Below are 15,566 nucleotides of genomic sequence, written 5' to 3'. Positions count from 1 at the left end.
GATCTCAAGGGGGCAGGACTCAATTGTAAGTTTCAGTTGTCAAAAATTGAAGAATTAAGAAATGATGCTTATGACAATTCTAGGATCTACAAGGCTAAAATGAAAGCGGCCCATGACAAGCAGATCCTAAGAAAAGAATTTGAGCCAAACCAACGAGTGCATCTTTATGACTCTCGTTTGCATATCCACCCTGGAAAGCTGAGATCAAGGTGGACTGGCCCATGTGTTCTGAAAACTGTCTTTCCCAACGGTGCGGTTGAGGTCATAGATCCAATTGATGGGAGAGAATTCAAAGTAAATGGCCAGCGACTGAAACACTACATAGAGAGGGTGACCCAGCCAGAAGAAGTCACTCTTGTGGAACCGGTTTACCAAGTCTGAGTAGTGTTCCAAATTGTTTGTACATAGGTTTGTTTTCTGTTCATTTCACTTTTGTCATTTTATTTTATTTGTTATCATTTTGTGTTTTCAGTTTTTCATGTTTTAGAGAATCAATAATCGCTCTATCACTCGACGCTCGCTATCTAGGTGTTCTCTTTCCTTGCTCTTTTACATTTATTATCTTTTGAGACATTGAGGACACTGTCAGATTTTGGTTGGGGGTGGTGAGCATATTCATGCACGTTCATGTTGATTTTTTTCATATTAATATTTTCACGGTCAATTTTTTTTTTAAAAATTACTTATTTATTTGTGCAAAATGTTACTTTTGAGTCAAATTTTGTTATCTGTATTACTAAAAGTTTCTCTAGAGTTACCTAATGCACATGCCAAATGTTGTGGTAAGATGGTTGTTAGTACATATTTGCTTAGAAATTTGCCATGTTTAAGTAATTCATTCTTTTGTGTGAGAAGTGAGACTTGAGAAAACAACTTTTAAATTTTTATTGAGTCTTAGAAATGGTTATAATTATTTGGACAAGGTATTTGTGGTATGAATGGATGATGTTTTAGGGATAATATTTTCTACAGACAAATCTTATTAGAGAGCGTTTTATTATGTTGTTCATGAAAAAGAAAATGAAAAAAAAAAAGAAAAAAAAAGAAAAAAAATAGAAAAAAAGGAGAAAGACACAAGAGCAATATTTCTATCATTTTCAATTATGTTGTCTCTTATGTCCAAGAAAAAAAAAGTGTGTTTATTCATTTCATGTTTTATTTTATGGCTCTTAGAATAAATGTAAAGATTGTCTAATTAACTTAAAATCTCGAAAAACTGGTTTTGTGGTACTCTTTATGGTAGTTGTCCAAATGGTTTATTTCCTATCTTCGTTTCAATAATTATTTAAGAGTTTGTCCTAAATATATACCCATTTGATGAGTGCTTACTTCTTTTCCAACTCCATGAGTGAAACCCTTGAACTTTAAATATTTTCAATTACATGAGAGGTTAATGGAGTTTAGACTTTTACTTGGCATAATTTCGAAGGCTTTATGTGCTATGGTTTGCGGTAAGAAGGTTCAAATTTGGTGCACACTCACAACTCTAGATTTATTCGAAGTAATTTTTATAACTCTTGTTGACTTGTTACTAACATTTTGTGTTAATTCTTAAGTTCTTTTATCATTTTTGACCTGAAATATATCATGTTGACATTTCTTATTTCGCTTGAATTGCTAGAGACTAGCAATAAGCTAGTTGAGGGTTATGATTAATGCTCAAAAATATCATTTTATTAGTCTTAAAGTGTAAAATTAATTAAGTTTTAATTAATATTTTCATGGATTTATTGTCATATATTTTATATTTGAAAATATTAATTTTAATTTAATTTGTAGTTAATTTTCAGGAAATAAAATGTATTTTGACACAAAGAAAAAGAAAGAAGAAAGAAAGAAAGAATTAAAATTGAAGAAATCATAAAGAAAATGGCATTTTTGAAGATGCAATGGCCCAAAATTAAGCCCAAACAACCAAAGCCCAAGCCAACATCTGCTCCCCCACGCTGCCACATGGCAGCCTGCCATTCGTCCACTCGAGCCACGCCGCCGCCTTCAGCCGAGCCGCACGGAGCCAAGCCGAGTCCACTTGACGCCGCCTGCAGTCCACCTAACGTATACCTGCCATGCTCCTCACGTGCCCGACAACCATGCCTGCCGTCTGACGCACTTAGCTGCCGAGCCAATCAGAAGTCGCCACGCGTCCCACATGCTTGGTGGCTGTTCCCCACGACCTGACACGCCGCCTGCCGAACCAACAAAAGCTTGACATGTGGCCAACGTGTCTGATGCACTTGTCTCCCACTTGTCCCACTTTTCACGTATTTTACAGCCATTTTTCCCACTCTTGAGTACACGATTTTAACATATTTTGGGTCATTTTTTCACTATAAATAGAGGACCAAATGTAGGGGAAAAAATCATCAGATGGTGGAATTAAGTGTGGAGAGTATAGTGAGAGAGAAAAGCATTTTTGTTCTTATTTTTCTTTCATTTATTTTACATTACTTTGAGTGAAAACAATGCCTATTTTAGGCTAAATTCTCTTGTGGAAAGGCTAGAGTGAAATTCATGTTTCACATTATATTTTTAATATATTGATTCTTTATTTTGTTCTTAATTTCTATATATTTGTTACAATTAAATTTATTTTCTTCTAATTTTTATTCTAAATTTATTAGTGTATTTTACATAAGTCTAGTCATGCTCTTCTTATGTAATTTAGGCTTTTTATTTAATTTAAGATATTTGTTATATTATATGCTTTTTACTACATTCTGCCATTGGTATTTTGTCGCTCTAAGGTATATAATATGATAGGTTTTTTAAATTATAAGTTAGTATAATTTAAATAAAGAACATATTTTAAGGTGACCTTTATTATATATATTTTCCAACTATAATTAATGGTATAGAATTATAGTTGAGTATAATGAATTAATTTTATTAAAATATATATATGTTTGCATGAATGAAACTTATGCCTTCCATATTTTCCTTCTGATTCTAATTTCTCGATTTTGTTTATTTAATGTTTATATTCTTTTTCAAAGTTACATCATTTCAAAGTTTATTATTTCTAATTTACTAATCTTTCTTTTTACTTGTATTTTACCTCTCTATGGATACGACATAGCCCGATTACTAATGTGGCCGCTCATGAGTTATTGGGCGATATTAGATGGGAATTATGAAAAATGACGTTCTCCAAGAAAATTCAGTAGTCAAGACATACTCGAACAATTAGCGCATGTTCCAGATCATTTTCCAGGTAAACATGTCAGTTTCGGGGGTGTGAAAAGAAAGCGAGATCCAAAAGAGCTTAATTGGAGTAAAAATATTATTTTCTTTCAACTTGACTACTAGTCCGAACATGAACTGAAGCACAATTTAGATGTGATGCATGTAGAGAAAAATATTTGCGACAGTTTACTCAGTACTTGTCTTATAAATGAGAAATCTAAAGAAACCACCAACGCACGAGTAGGCTTGAAGAATTGGGCTATCCGAGAAGAGTGTTACCTCAAGGAAGACAGCACAAAGTTGATCATACCACATCTTATGTACTCTTTCACACCAGATGATAAACGATCTTTTTGTCAGTTTGTAAAAGGAGTTAGAGTTCCAGATGGATTCGATTCAAATTTCTCTAAGAAAGTAACTGACAATGATGACAACATTGTTGGGTTGAAATCTCATGATTGTCACATTCTTATGCAACGTCTGTTGCCGGTAGAAGTTCGAAGCTACTTGGATAAGTCTATTTCGAAGATAATCACTAAGCTTTGCAATTTCTTTATGCAAATTTTTGCTTGTACATTGGTTGTTAAGGACATGGGGAATGCAGAAGATCAAGTGATACAAATTTTGTGCAAGTTGGAGTTAATTTTTTCTCCAACCTTTTTTGACATAATGATTCATTTAATTCTTCATTTACCGCAAAAAGCTATCATCGGAGGACCAGCTTACATGAGGTGGATGCATCCGTTTGAGCGATATATGAAGAAGTTGAAACATTATGTCAGGAATAAGGTGCGCCCAAAAGGTTCTATAGTGGAGGGTTATGTTTCCAATGAAGTTTTGACTTTTTTTCTCAATATCTTCAGGGTGTACAGACTAAAATTAATCGTTCGGAAAGAAATGCGGATATTGTTATTCCTAAAAGACAGTTGTCAGTTTTTGAATCACAATGTCGTCCAAGTAGCAAAAAGAAAATCATATCCCTTGACTATCTTCATTGAAAAGAAGCGGATTGGTTTGTACTCAACAATTGCCCTGAAATCCAACCATGTATGGAGTAAGTAGCTCAACACATATATGAATTCATTAAATTTAATTCATGGAAAACAGTTATCTTACCTTAATTGTGCTGTACAGTGAATGCCTTCGAGAAAATTCAATCATAAATCTTCAAAAAGATTTCCCTATCTGGTTTAAATTGAAGACAAATTATCGAAATTGTAGAATTCTTACGAAATTCGTATCGATTAATACTCATCTCATTGTGTTTTCTTTTTTTGTGTCAAACTCTATAGATGGGTCGTTTGCAGCAAGTACAGTCAACTGAGTGTACTGATGAATTATTTGCATTAGCAAACGGGTCCAATTAGAATGCATACTCCTACACGGCTTGCATTGTTAACAATGTAAAGTTTTTTGTCCATAGTTGTGACGAAAGACGTGCCACTCAAAATAGTGGAGTTTCGGTGCCAGGAACCAACGGTTTCACTTTCTATGGCCAACTTGAGGAGATTGTAGAGTTATGCTATTCCCATGGTTACTCGGTAGTATTGTTTCGATGCAAATGGTTCAACACCGATGCAAGCAAGGGTCAAAATGTGACTAAGAATAACATAACTAGTATCATGATTAATTCTAAATGGTACAAGAATGATTACTTTATTCTCGCCACTCGAGCAAAACAAGTTTTCTACTTGGAAGATCCTTCAAGAAACAAAAATTGGAAGGTTGTAGAAGAAGTTAATCATCGAAAGATTTGGGATCATCCAAGTATCGATGATGATAACAAGGTTGATGTCATGCATGATAACACTTCATCAAATTTTGTACTCATTGTGGAATTAGGAGAGTTGGAGATTATGCATTTGGATTGACCTGGTCACACTAACATAATTGGGGAAACGTCTCGATTTGTTCTGGATATGGATGATGATTTCTTCAATAACGATGATGATGACAAAATTAGTGAAGACTTTTAAATTAATATATGACTTTTCTCAACAATATATTTTTTTCAATAGTTTCAACTGCATTACCGAAATTATTTAAGTTATTTAATTAACCTCCAACTATAACTGAATTTAAGTTAATAATTATTTAAATTGCAAAGATATGTCTGCTATTGCTTCTCGTTCTCATGGCGGTGATGGAGCGGATCCTCCTCCTCCTCCAGATCCCACGCGAGTTCCTACTTCCTGTGAAGACAGATAATATACTATAATTACTCTATCTTTTATCAATAAATAACAAATTGTTATTATTTTATTCAATTTAATTGTATTGTTTAATTAACATATACAACGGCTGCCGCAAAAAGAAGAGGTCGGTCTCGATCCAAAAATTTGCAACAACTCGTCAACGACAATGAAGGTCAGTTAGCTCTATAATTTGATCTAAAGGAGGGAACCTACAAAGCAGTTGGTGATTTTGGGATGTTGTTCACAAGACTTATTGGCAACCTTATTGGTCATCATGTCCCGTTATATTATGACTCGTGGCAGAGTGTTCTGGATGAGCACAAGATTGGATTGATGCAAAAGCTTTAGGTAAAATTTATCTACTTAGTCACATGTAATATTTTTTTTTTTTTTATAATTTAAAAAATCTCATCAATTTTTTGAAGGAATTTTTCATTCGTCCCCGAGCTCTCCCTGAGTGGTGACTGATAGAGTTGGGATTGAGCGAGAGTTTCAAGATTGCTACAAGGATAGAAAAGGTTGCAAGAAAAGACACTTCGATGAACATGGAAGGTATAATGATATCTAGACAGCCAGAAAGAATCCACCGAAGGACATGGACAACGAGAGTTGGCAGAAGTTGGTTGACCTTTTCACCACTCCACAGTTCATGGCAGGCTCAAAGGCAAATACTGCCAACAGAGCAAAACAAAAGTATCCCAGTCTCCATGGATCGACTTCTTATGCTTCTGCTCCATTTAAGAAGGTAAATAAAAATATATAGATAATTTGAAATATTTTAAGTTATCTTAATAATAATTTCAATATTTAAATGAGATTTTGTTAAATTTTGTTTTCTAAAGATGAATCGTCAAACTAAGGAACTGCCCAACATTATCGATACATTCCATGATATGCACAATCATCCAACACGTGAATGGGTGAACACGAATGCTAAGGATGCATATGTAAGTAGCTTTCTATGTTTTGTATATATGTATATTATTCAATTATATTATGTATTAATTGTCTTGTTTCTAAACTGCAGGATGCCTTGCAACAAGAAGTCCAGACACAATCTCAATCTCAATCTCAATCTCAATCTGAAGTAGAAAGTGACATTGTCAATGAGACACAAGTCATCTCAAAGGTACTTAGTCAACGTCGTGGCCACAACCGAGGTATTGGATGGAATATGAAGGGCAATAGTATCTTTGACTAATGTGCCACCGGATCCTCTTCACAATCAGAGGCATCACCGTTTTCATCCACCACAGTTGGCCCTCCAATGATACCACCTGAGGCTTTCCAACCCATGATTCAACACATCAGTCAAGCCTTTATGACCCAGAACACCTTCCAGCAAATGCAACAATTTTTGCAAGCAAGAAATCCGAACATCCAAGCTCCACAATTTCATCCTGTCAACTTGGACATGAATATGATACAGTCCATGATGACAAGCTTTCAACCACAACAACCACAGCAGCCACAACCACCACAGCCACCACAACAGGCCAACGATAATGACTTTGGAATTGATTTTGATGACATTTAGTTTTATTATATTAATATTTTTTAAATTATTAATATTTTGTGTTGTTTTTTTTTTATTTTGGAGACAGTACTACTTATGTTTTGTTATCTTATATTTTGGAGACTATGTATATTGTTAAATAAGTTTTATTATTTAATTAATAAATTAGTTTCACTATTTAATTAAATAAGTTGGTTTTATTTATTTAATTAATATTTTATTAAATAAATTTTAATCAATATAATTAATTAAATATATATTTTTTTAAAAATTGTATACCTACAGTGACGATATGTCGTCGCCGTAGGGTGTACGCTTAACATGAAAATTTAAGTTTTCGTGACACTACAGCGACGCCATGTCGTCGCTGTAGATGGAGCAGTTGACGAACCTACAACGACCATATGTCGTCACTGTAGAAGATTTTGAAATTCAAATTTTCAACCACCAACAGCGACGATATATCGTTGCAATATCCTAATCCAACCGAAAAAAAAAGATTTTCTACTACGACCGATATGTCGTAGCTGTAGTGAAACACTACTGCAACGACTGCATTTTGTCGTCGCCGTAGATTGTTACACATACGGACCTATAGCGACGCCGTTTTGGCGACGACATATCCTCGCTGTATACCTTCAGCAAGGATTTCTTGATCTACAACGACGACAAAAGTCGTCATTGTAAACTCTTTTTCTTGTAGTGTGTCACTAAAATCTTATAAATGGAATAAGAAAGTTGAGAAAGATATGGCAAAATATGGAAACAATCTCATATTTAAAATATGTAAGATTATTTCTAACAAAATCAATTTGAATTATCTTTATCTTCTTCGACCCAAATAAATATTTTCTATTTTTATTTTAGTTAAAGATGAAATCAAATAAATATTTTAAAATACTTCTCCAATATCTATGTAACAAATAATGAAAACTATTGGGCTGGTTGTAGATCAAAAGACCTTCAGTTGATTTGATTTGATTTAGTCTTCTTTAATATCATTTTCTTGATAATTTTTTCTATTAAACTTTTATCATAAGAACATTACTAAAAATAATTAAGATTCATCTAATCTAACACACCTACAAGCTACCATTACTTTGCTTTATTTCTTTTCTAAACAAATTATGTGAACCATTAGATTTTACTTGAATGAATATCAACAGTTAAAATGAAGAAAAAAAGATAGTCCCCTTGTTTTTGGGCGGGACATCAGGCACTCCCTATAACAAGTAGTTAAGAGATTCATATGGTTGATCGCATGTAATCCGATGCCATAATCTGAGCCACAACCTTACAACCTTATCCAAAAATATCTTAGGTTTCGGCAACGGATATACATAAAACATGTGCGATGGGGGAAGAGATCCATAAAATTTGGCTTTTTCATCCATTATACCAGAAGCTATATCTAGCAGCTAGCTAGCTTTCTGTATGTTTGGCAAATAGCTAGGCTGCACAACGCACTTCAGTCCTGGTATTGATATTCTCTGTACGAACAATTAATATATATATATAGACATATGCATGCACTAATTATTGAAAATTGAAATCATTATGCATGCTGAGGTTGTCAATAATGAGTTATTATGTTTGCGTTTGTTACAATTTTTATTTTTTATTTTCTTAAATATAAAAGTAGAAATATTATTTTTATTTTTTAAAAATAAAAATGTGTTCGGGAACTATTTTTATTTTTTATATTTAAAACAAAAAATAAAAAATATATTTGATAACTTATATATTTAGTAAACATTTTTAGAAGTCGTTGATGACAGAAGAGGAAAGAAACCCAATGTTACTTATGTGAACAGGAAAAGATATGTGAAAATATTTTAAAAAATATTAAAATGAGAAAAATGTGCTTTCAGATTTTGATCAAATTTAATGAAAATTTTAAAATTGTAAAAAAATGAAAATAGACTTACTGAACAAACTTTTCAATTTTATTCTCAGATTTTTAATTAAAGAAATGAAAAACTGTTTAAATAATGATTATCGAAGAAGCCCTATATTCGTTAAATTTAGGGAAATATATTCAAAACTAAGAACTTTGATATTGCAACTGCATGCTAATATCATTTATTTGTTTCTGAAATTATGTCTAAATTCTTCTATGATATAAGATCACGATCACTTCCCTATACAACCATTAGACATAGGGTATTATATGATCAAGCATGAAGTTATCGTACTCTTTTAAAGATAATCCAAAGATATCCAAGTGTATATATTTAGAGTAACCATATCATCTAAAATATTTATTCAAAACATTACACGCAGTTTATTTTTATTAAATTCACATCTACTATAACTATGTGTACCAATTGAGTGCATATTTTATACTGCTATAGTACTCATGTATATTTATAAGTAATATTTGAAATGATGACAAAAGGAGGAAGAAAATGTGAAAGAATCGCATCAAGGTCACCTTTTATGATTTGTTGGGCATATGGTACTCAAAGCCGCAAAAATATGCTTTATTGGCTTGAGGAGTAGTAGTTGGAATGTTGCTTTCTCACATGTCTTTTTGTTTCTTACCAGGGAATAAAGCTATGAAAGTAATTAATTAATTACGCCATCAAGTGAATTAGGGAAGGCTGGGCCTGTGGAGAAGCATAAAGCTAGGGTTATAAGCTTGCCAAATAGATCATGGCCCCATGCTTTTAGACATACATTTGTTTCTCTTCATGAGTGACTTAATCTTATAGCTTGTACTTAACTTTTCACGCCTAGATTATTATTATGTGGCGCGTTTTCTACATGTAATTGGCAATCCATGCTAATCATACGACTAGTTAAAATAATATTGAAGTGTCATTAATGGTGTTTAACATCATTCGACATGATATATCATCCTTGATGCATTTTAATATTCGGTTCCACATATCTTAATTTAAAATAGAATATGTGAAACACCATACTAAATTGCACCGACCATCATTAGTGTTAGGCGCCACAACTATATATGTCCTTAATTGTTGAACATGCTTATAAATTGGGAATAAGTACATTATAATTTTATAAGTTGTAATATTTAATCCTATTTTGTGTTTAATGTACAAAAATGACCAAGATCTATAGGATTTAGTCAAATTTTTCTTTACAAAAACAAAAATGTCCTTATTTAAATGTATTATTATATATATATATTTTTTAATAAATATAACTTATAAAATGATTAGCCCAAACTTAAACTTTAAAATAAAATAAATCCAAAATAAAAATCATAATAAAACTATATTTGTCATTTCTTATGCATTAAATGTACTTATAATATCTTGTAAATAATTCATGAAATTTATTAATAAACTTAGAAATTAAATAACTAAAATAAAATTAATTTTTATTTGTTTTAGTTTTAGATTTAGATTTTATGTTACGTTAATCAAATTTATAAATTATTTTTATAAAAAATATAGATATTAATCAATTTTAAGTGAAGGTATTTTTGTCTTTTAAAAAAAATTGACCAAAAAATATGCAAAGGAGCCATATTTTTGTACTTTTGATATGAGTTTTAGTTTTTTCAAAAACTCAAGGTTACACATGGTAATAGACTTAAACCTAATTTTCCCATTAAAAAATAATTTGATCAAAATCGATCTAGGAGAGACTATCTGTTAAATTCCAAAAAATAGTATTTCAAAACTATTTGATCCATCCTAAAAATTAGATTAAACAGTGAGAACCAAAATAGCATAAATTCATGTTTAATCTATTTCTATTTTGGTAGTTTACCAAAGAAAGAGGTTGAATTAGTTTCATATAAATTTATGTCAAAAGTAAAACAGTGACTGGAAAAAACTTTCGAATGGGGCAGGGCAGTAGACCTTAATTACCTATAGTTATATATAATTATTGCTCCCAACAATATACAGTCTCGTCAATGTTATGATAAAACAAAACCCAAATTAACTTGGTCAAATATTGGAATCAATCATATCAACAAAGATAATCTTCATTTTCATATCCAAAATTTGAAGCCATATTATATAGCTTGTCAGAACTCACTCAGTACATGATTATTATTAATATATGATTGCATCATTTCTCTTTGAAATGTTTATTGCATGCGCATATGCATGATAGTAATATGTTGGACCACGCCTCAGGTCTTATCACTTGTCAGATATTAAAACAAATGAACTTTGAATTTCATAACTTTCTGATCAGAGAACGAAAATTTCAAAGGAGTGGGACTCTGTATTGGAAATGCTTGTAAGAATGATCCGAAGCTGAACCCTGAAAGGAGATCGATAATATTATTGCAAAATTCTTTCTTACTCCGTTTGGAAGGAGGCTATCTATCCGTGTTTTCTACATTTCGGCACTTATAATCTTAATTTTTTATACGATGATATTCATTGTAATTATAAATTACATCTCACTAATTTTTAAGAATTCTTAAATAATTTATAGCACCAAAAATATTAATCAAACAATTTATTACACTCTTCCCTGTTTTTTTATACACATGCCAACAATTTCATCGGTAGAGATTCACCAGGACCCATGAAAAATAAGACCCTTGCTGGAAACTATTGTCGTTACTAATAAGGCTCTACTAAAAGTTTTATGTATTTTATCAGTAGAACCTACTCTCTATCAACGAAGTTATAATGACGAACTCTACCGATGATTGGACTTGGACGCCAATAGAGGTTTTAATGAGAAAAATTAGAGTTCGACTGATGATAAATGTCGTTGATAGGGGCCTTGTGCCGATGATAAATGTCGTCGCTAAACGAATCATTTGTCTATAGCCATGTAACTAAACATGATTAACGGTTAAAAAATTTGGTCAAAAGGTATAACCATTTCATTAAAGCATTTACTTCCATACATGGGATCCCAAACTAACATTTAAAAAGGTTAATTTGAGAAACCCCGACCGTGGTGGTCGAGCAGCTACAAATGTATACATCGCCACCGAAGCTCTCCAACTCAAGGATGGTCAAACTTTCTTTTCCCCTTACCCGCACCACATATCACCCGTGAGCCAAGGCTCATCAAGAAAACTAAATCATGCTCCATAAGCAGTTAATAACATGTTACCAAATCATAATAAGCATTCCTAACAGTAATAACTCTACTAATGCATGCATACTATTCATATAAATGACTACAGCGTCATATGGGGTCAGCTGCACTAATTAAATGATTAATAAATCATAACAGAGCCTGCTGCCCAAAATACATGATTAATGAATCATACTGGGAGTCGTTGCCCAAAATACATGATTAATGAATCACACTAGGACCCAACGCCATAGGATATGAGACTAATAAGTCACCCCGAGGCCCATTGCCCTATCCTCTATATAACCAGCCTTGGAGCTAGCCCAGCATACCTAGTGCTTTAGTCTTCCACAACCAATGGGTCGGACAAGCGTATGATGTGCTCCTGATTAGGCGTAACCATATCGACCAGCGCGCTAATATCATTCTTAACTTATAAGTCAAGTTTGTGGCCCAGTCCTAGGATATGAGACTAATAAGTCACTCCGAGGCCCATTGCCCTATCCTCTATATAACCAGCCTTGGAGCTGGCCCAACGTACCTGGCGCTGAATTTTCCACGACCATTGGGTCGGACAAGCGTATGATGCGCTCCTGATTAGGCATAACCATATCGACTAGCGCTTAACGCGCTAATGCCGTTCTTGACTTATAAGTCATGTTCGGGGCCCAGCCCTAGGATATGGGACTAATAAGTCACCACGAGGCCCATTACCCATCCTCTATATAACAAGCCTTGGAGCTGGCCCACCGTACCTAGCGTTGAATTTTCCATGACCATTGGCTCGGACAAGCGTATGATACGCTCTTGATTAGGCGTAACCATATCGACCAATGCTCAACGCGCTATTGTATCCCTTGACTTATAAGTCAATGCTTTCGACCAGCACTTAGCGTGTTAATGTTGTTCTTGACTTATAAGTCAAGTCTGGGGCTCAGCCCTAGGATATGAGACTAATAAGTCATCCCGGGGCCCATTTCCCTATCCTCTGTATAACCAGCCCTACAGCTGGCCCAGCATACCTAGTCCTGAGTTTCCCATGACCATAAGGTCGGACAAGCGTATGATGCGCTCCCCATTAGCCTAACCAAAACAAACAGCGCTCAGCGCGCTATTTCCGCCCTTGACTTATAAGTCAATGCTTTTCGACCAACGCTCAACACTATTGCCATCCTTGTCTCGTAAGTCAAGCATTTCTCAATCAGATAATGCTGACAAACATATATCATATATCAAATATACAAATAGATAGCATTCAGCATGTTTATGCATAATCATAATCATGCACATTCTCAAGAGTCCATGCCCTATTCATATCCTTGTTTAACAATCGGGCCAAGCCCTAATCACGTACATCACACATTCGAATCAATTTTTTTTACCTTTAGTCCAAGCATAAGTTAAGAATGAACGACCCTTGAGCACGATCGCGGTTCCAAGCCACTAGCGATAACCTAGTCATAACCGTAATATAGAATCGCATCAATAATGAGAGAGTAAAGGCTTCCGGACCGAGTCTTAGCCTCTGGGACGTCGAACTCTACTAAATCGGGTAGTAGGATCGATCCCGAGCCCTTAGGTTTGAGTTCCCGTTACTAAAACCCAACTTGGCTAAAAATGCCTATGCGGGTTGCGACTTGACCCTGAGGGTCGTGGTGCGCCTCCAATCTGAGGCCTCCCCCTACCTCTGCCCAAGGACACACGCCGCGACATGACCATGAGGGTCGCGGCGCGCCTACTCCAACTAGAGCCCCCTGCACCCTGGGTTCACACGGGTTGCGACACCTCAAGAACATGGTCGCAGGGCGACCCTACGAACCCAAAATTTCCCTTGTTTTCCTCAGCCAATTTCATCAAAAATCCAATCTAAATGAATCCCAAAATCATAATTCAAGCCCCCTAATGTTATCCCCAAAAATTGGAGATCGATGACGTGGCAATAGAGGTGTCATGTCCAAGCCAAGTGCACCCGAGGAGAGTACTTGGACTAGGGTGTGTCCGGTCGGACTTTGGTCCGAGGAGAGGTCCAAGGTGTGGTCGGACTTTGGTCCGAGGAGTAGTCCAAGATGTGGTCGGACTTTGGTCCGAGGAGAGCCCAAGGGTGGTGGTCGGATCTTGGTCCGAGGAGAGCCTTAGCATGTGGTCGGACATTGGTCTGAGGAGAGCCCAAGGGTGGTGGTCGGACCTTGGTCCGAGGAGAGCCCAAGGTGTGGTCGGACTTTGGTTCGAGGAGTAGTCCAAGATCTGGTCGGACTTTGGTCTGAGGAGAGACATGGCATGCTAGAGGAGAGTGTCATGTTAGAGGAGAGACATGGCATGCTAGACCATAGTGCCATGTTAGAGGAGAGGAGTACATGTCCTACCAGCATGCACATGTCCGACCAACACTTGCATGTCCTACCAGCAAGTGTATGTCCTACCAGCACTTGCATGGGTGGTCAGTAGGAGATATGGGTCGACCAGATAGAGGAGGACTAAGTCAAGATTCCCAGAAATGGCTTCAACAAGAACCGGTCTTGGCACGCGCGGGAATCTCTCATTCTTCCCACAAATTGGGGGTTTTGTTACATTTTGAATGTTTTTTGTAATTTAAATGTAATAAATATAATAAAATATCCCGATTCTAGGGGATATCAGATGTATGATCCTAAGCCTATAAATATATGGCTTATGGGATCAGAAAGGGGCTGCTGCTTCTTGGAAAACTTTTTGGGAAATTTTGGGTCTGAGTTTTCTAGAGAGAGAAAGTGCTTGTATCTAGAAAAATTCTTGTATTCTTGTAATCTGTACTGAAGAAACTCAGTTGGCTCAGTCCATCTGATCTTGAGTACGGATCTATAATCACAACTCTAAGTCGATTAGGCTATTACCAACATATTGGGGCTGAACCACTATAAAAATTGCTGTGTTATTTACTTTCTGTTCAAAAACCGTCTGTGTCGTTTTATTTCTCTTGAAGGCTTTATCGTTTTTGACGTTCTCACGTCGTTGGCCAAAAACGCAGTCAACATTTTGGTGCTTTCATTGAGAGCCTGAAGAGAAAGACAGACGGTCCCTGAAGTCATATGGCACCTATGAACACCAATGCGACCTCCAAGAAGACAAGCTCCTCTAAAGAGCCTGCTAGATCAGAAGGTCCTAGCCCACAAGACCATGAGAATGAGCCTAGAGTCATGCTCGAGGACGTGACTCCAGGAGTTGAAGAGCTCCAAGAGGCCATGGGGGCCTTCCAGGAGGAGATGGCACAATTCCACGCCAGGCAGGAGGCGTTTGCTGAAGAGATGGCTAGGCAGAGAGCTGCGTTAGAGCAGCAAAGGCGCGATATGGACGCTAGAGGTGAGGAGATCTGACGACAACAGGAGGAGGTCAACCGGAGACATCGTGAAGCAGCACTTGCTTTAGAGGTAGCTACCCAGTTGGCCCAGGTCAATGCCCAAGCTGCAACACAAGGAGCAGCCACCCCAGGAGCAAGGACCACAGAAGCTGGTCGTAAGAACAATGATAGATCGAGGAGGGGTGGTAATAACCCACCTGGTGAGGAAGATGGAGTCCGATCGCACACTGCCTCAACACAAAGGGAGCACTCTAGGACCCCCTCCAGAAGCCACCGATCAGAAACTTCAAGATCAGGAAGTCACCGATCGGGT

The sequence above is a fragment of the Humulus lupulus genome, chromosome 1 (genome assembly GCF_963169125.1).
Source record: "Humulus lupulus chromosome 1, drHumLupu1.1, whole genome shotgun sequence".
In the NCBI taxonomy this organism is placed as follows: domain Eukaryota; kingdom Viridiplantae; phylum Streptophyta; class Magnoliopsida; order Rosales; family Cannabaceae; genus Humulus; species Humulus lupulus.
This window is presented reverse-complemented; position numbering follows the sequence as displayed.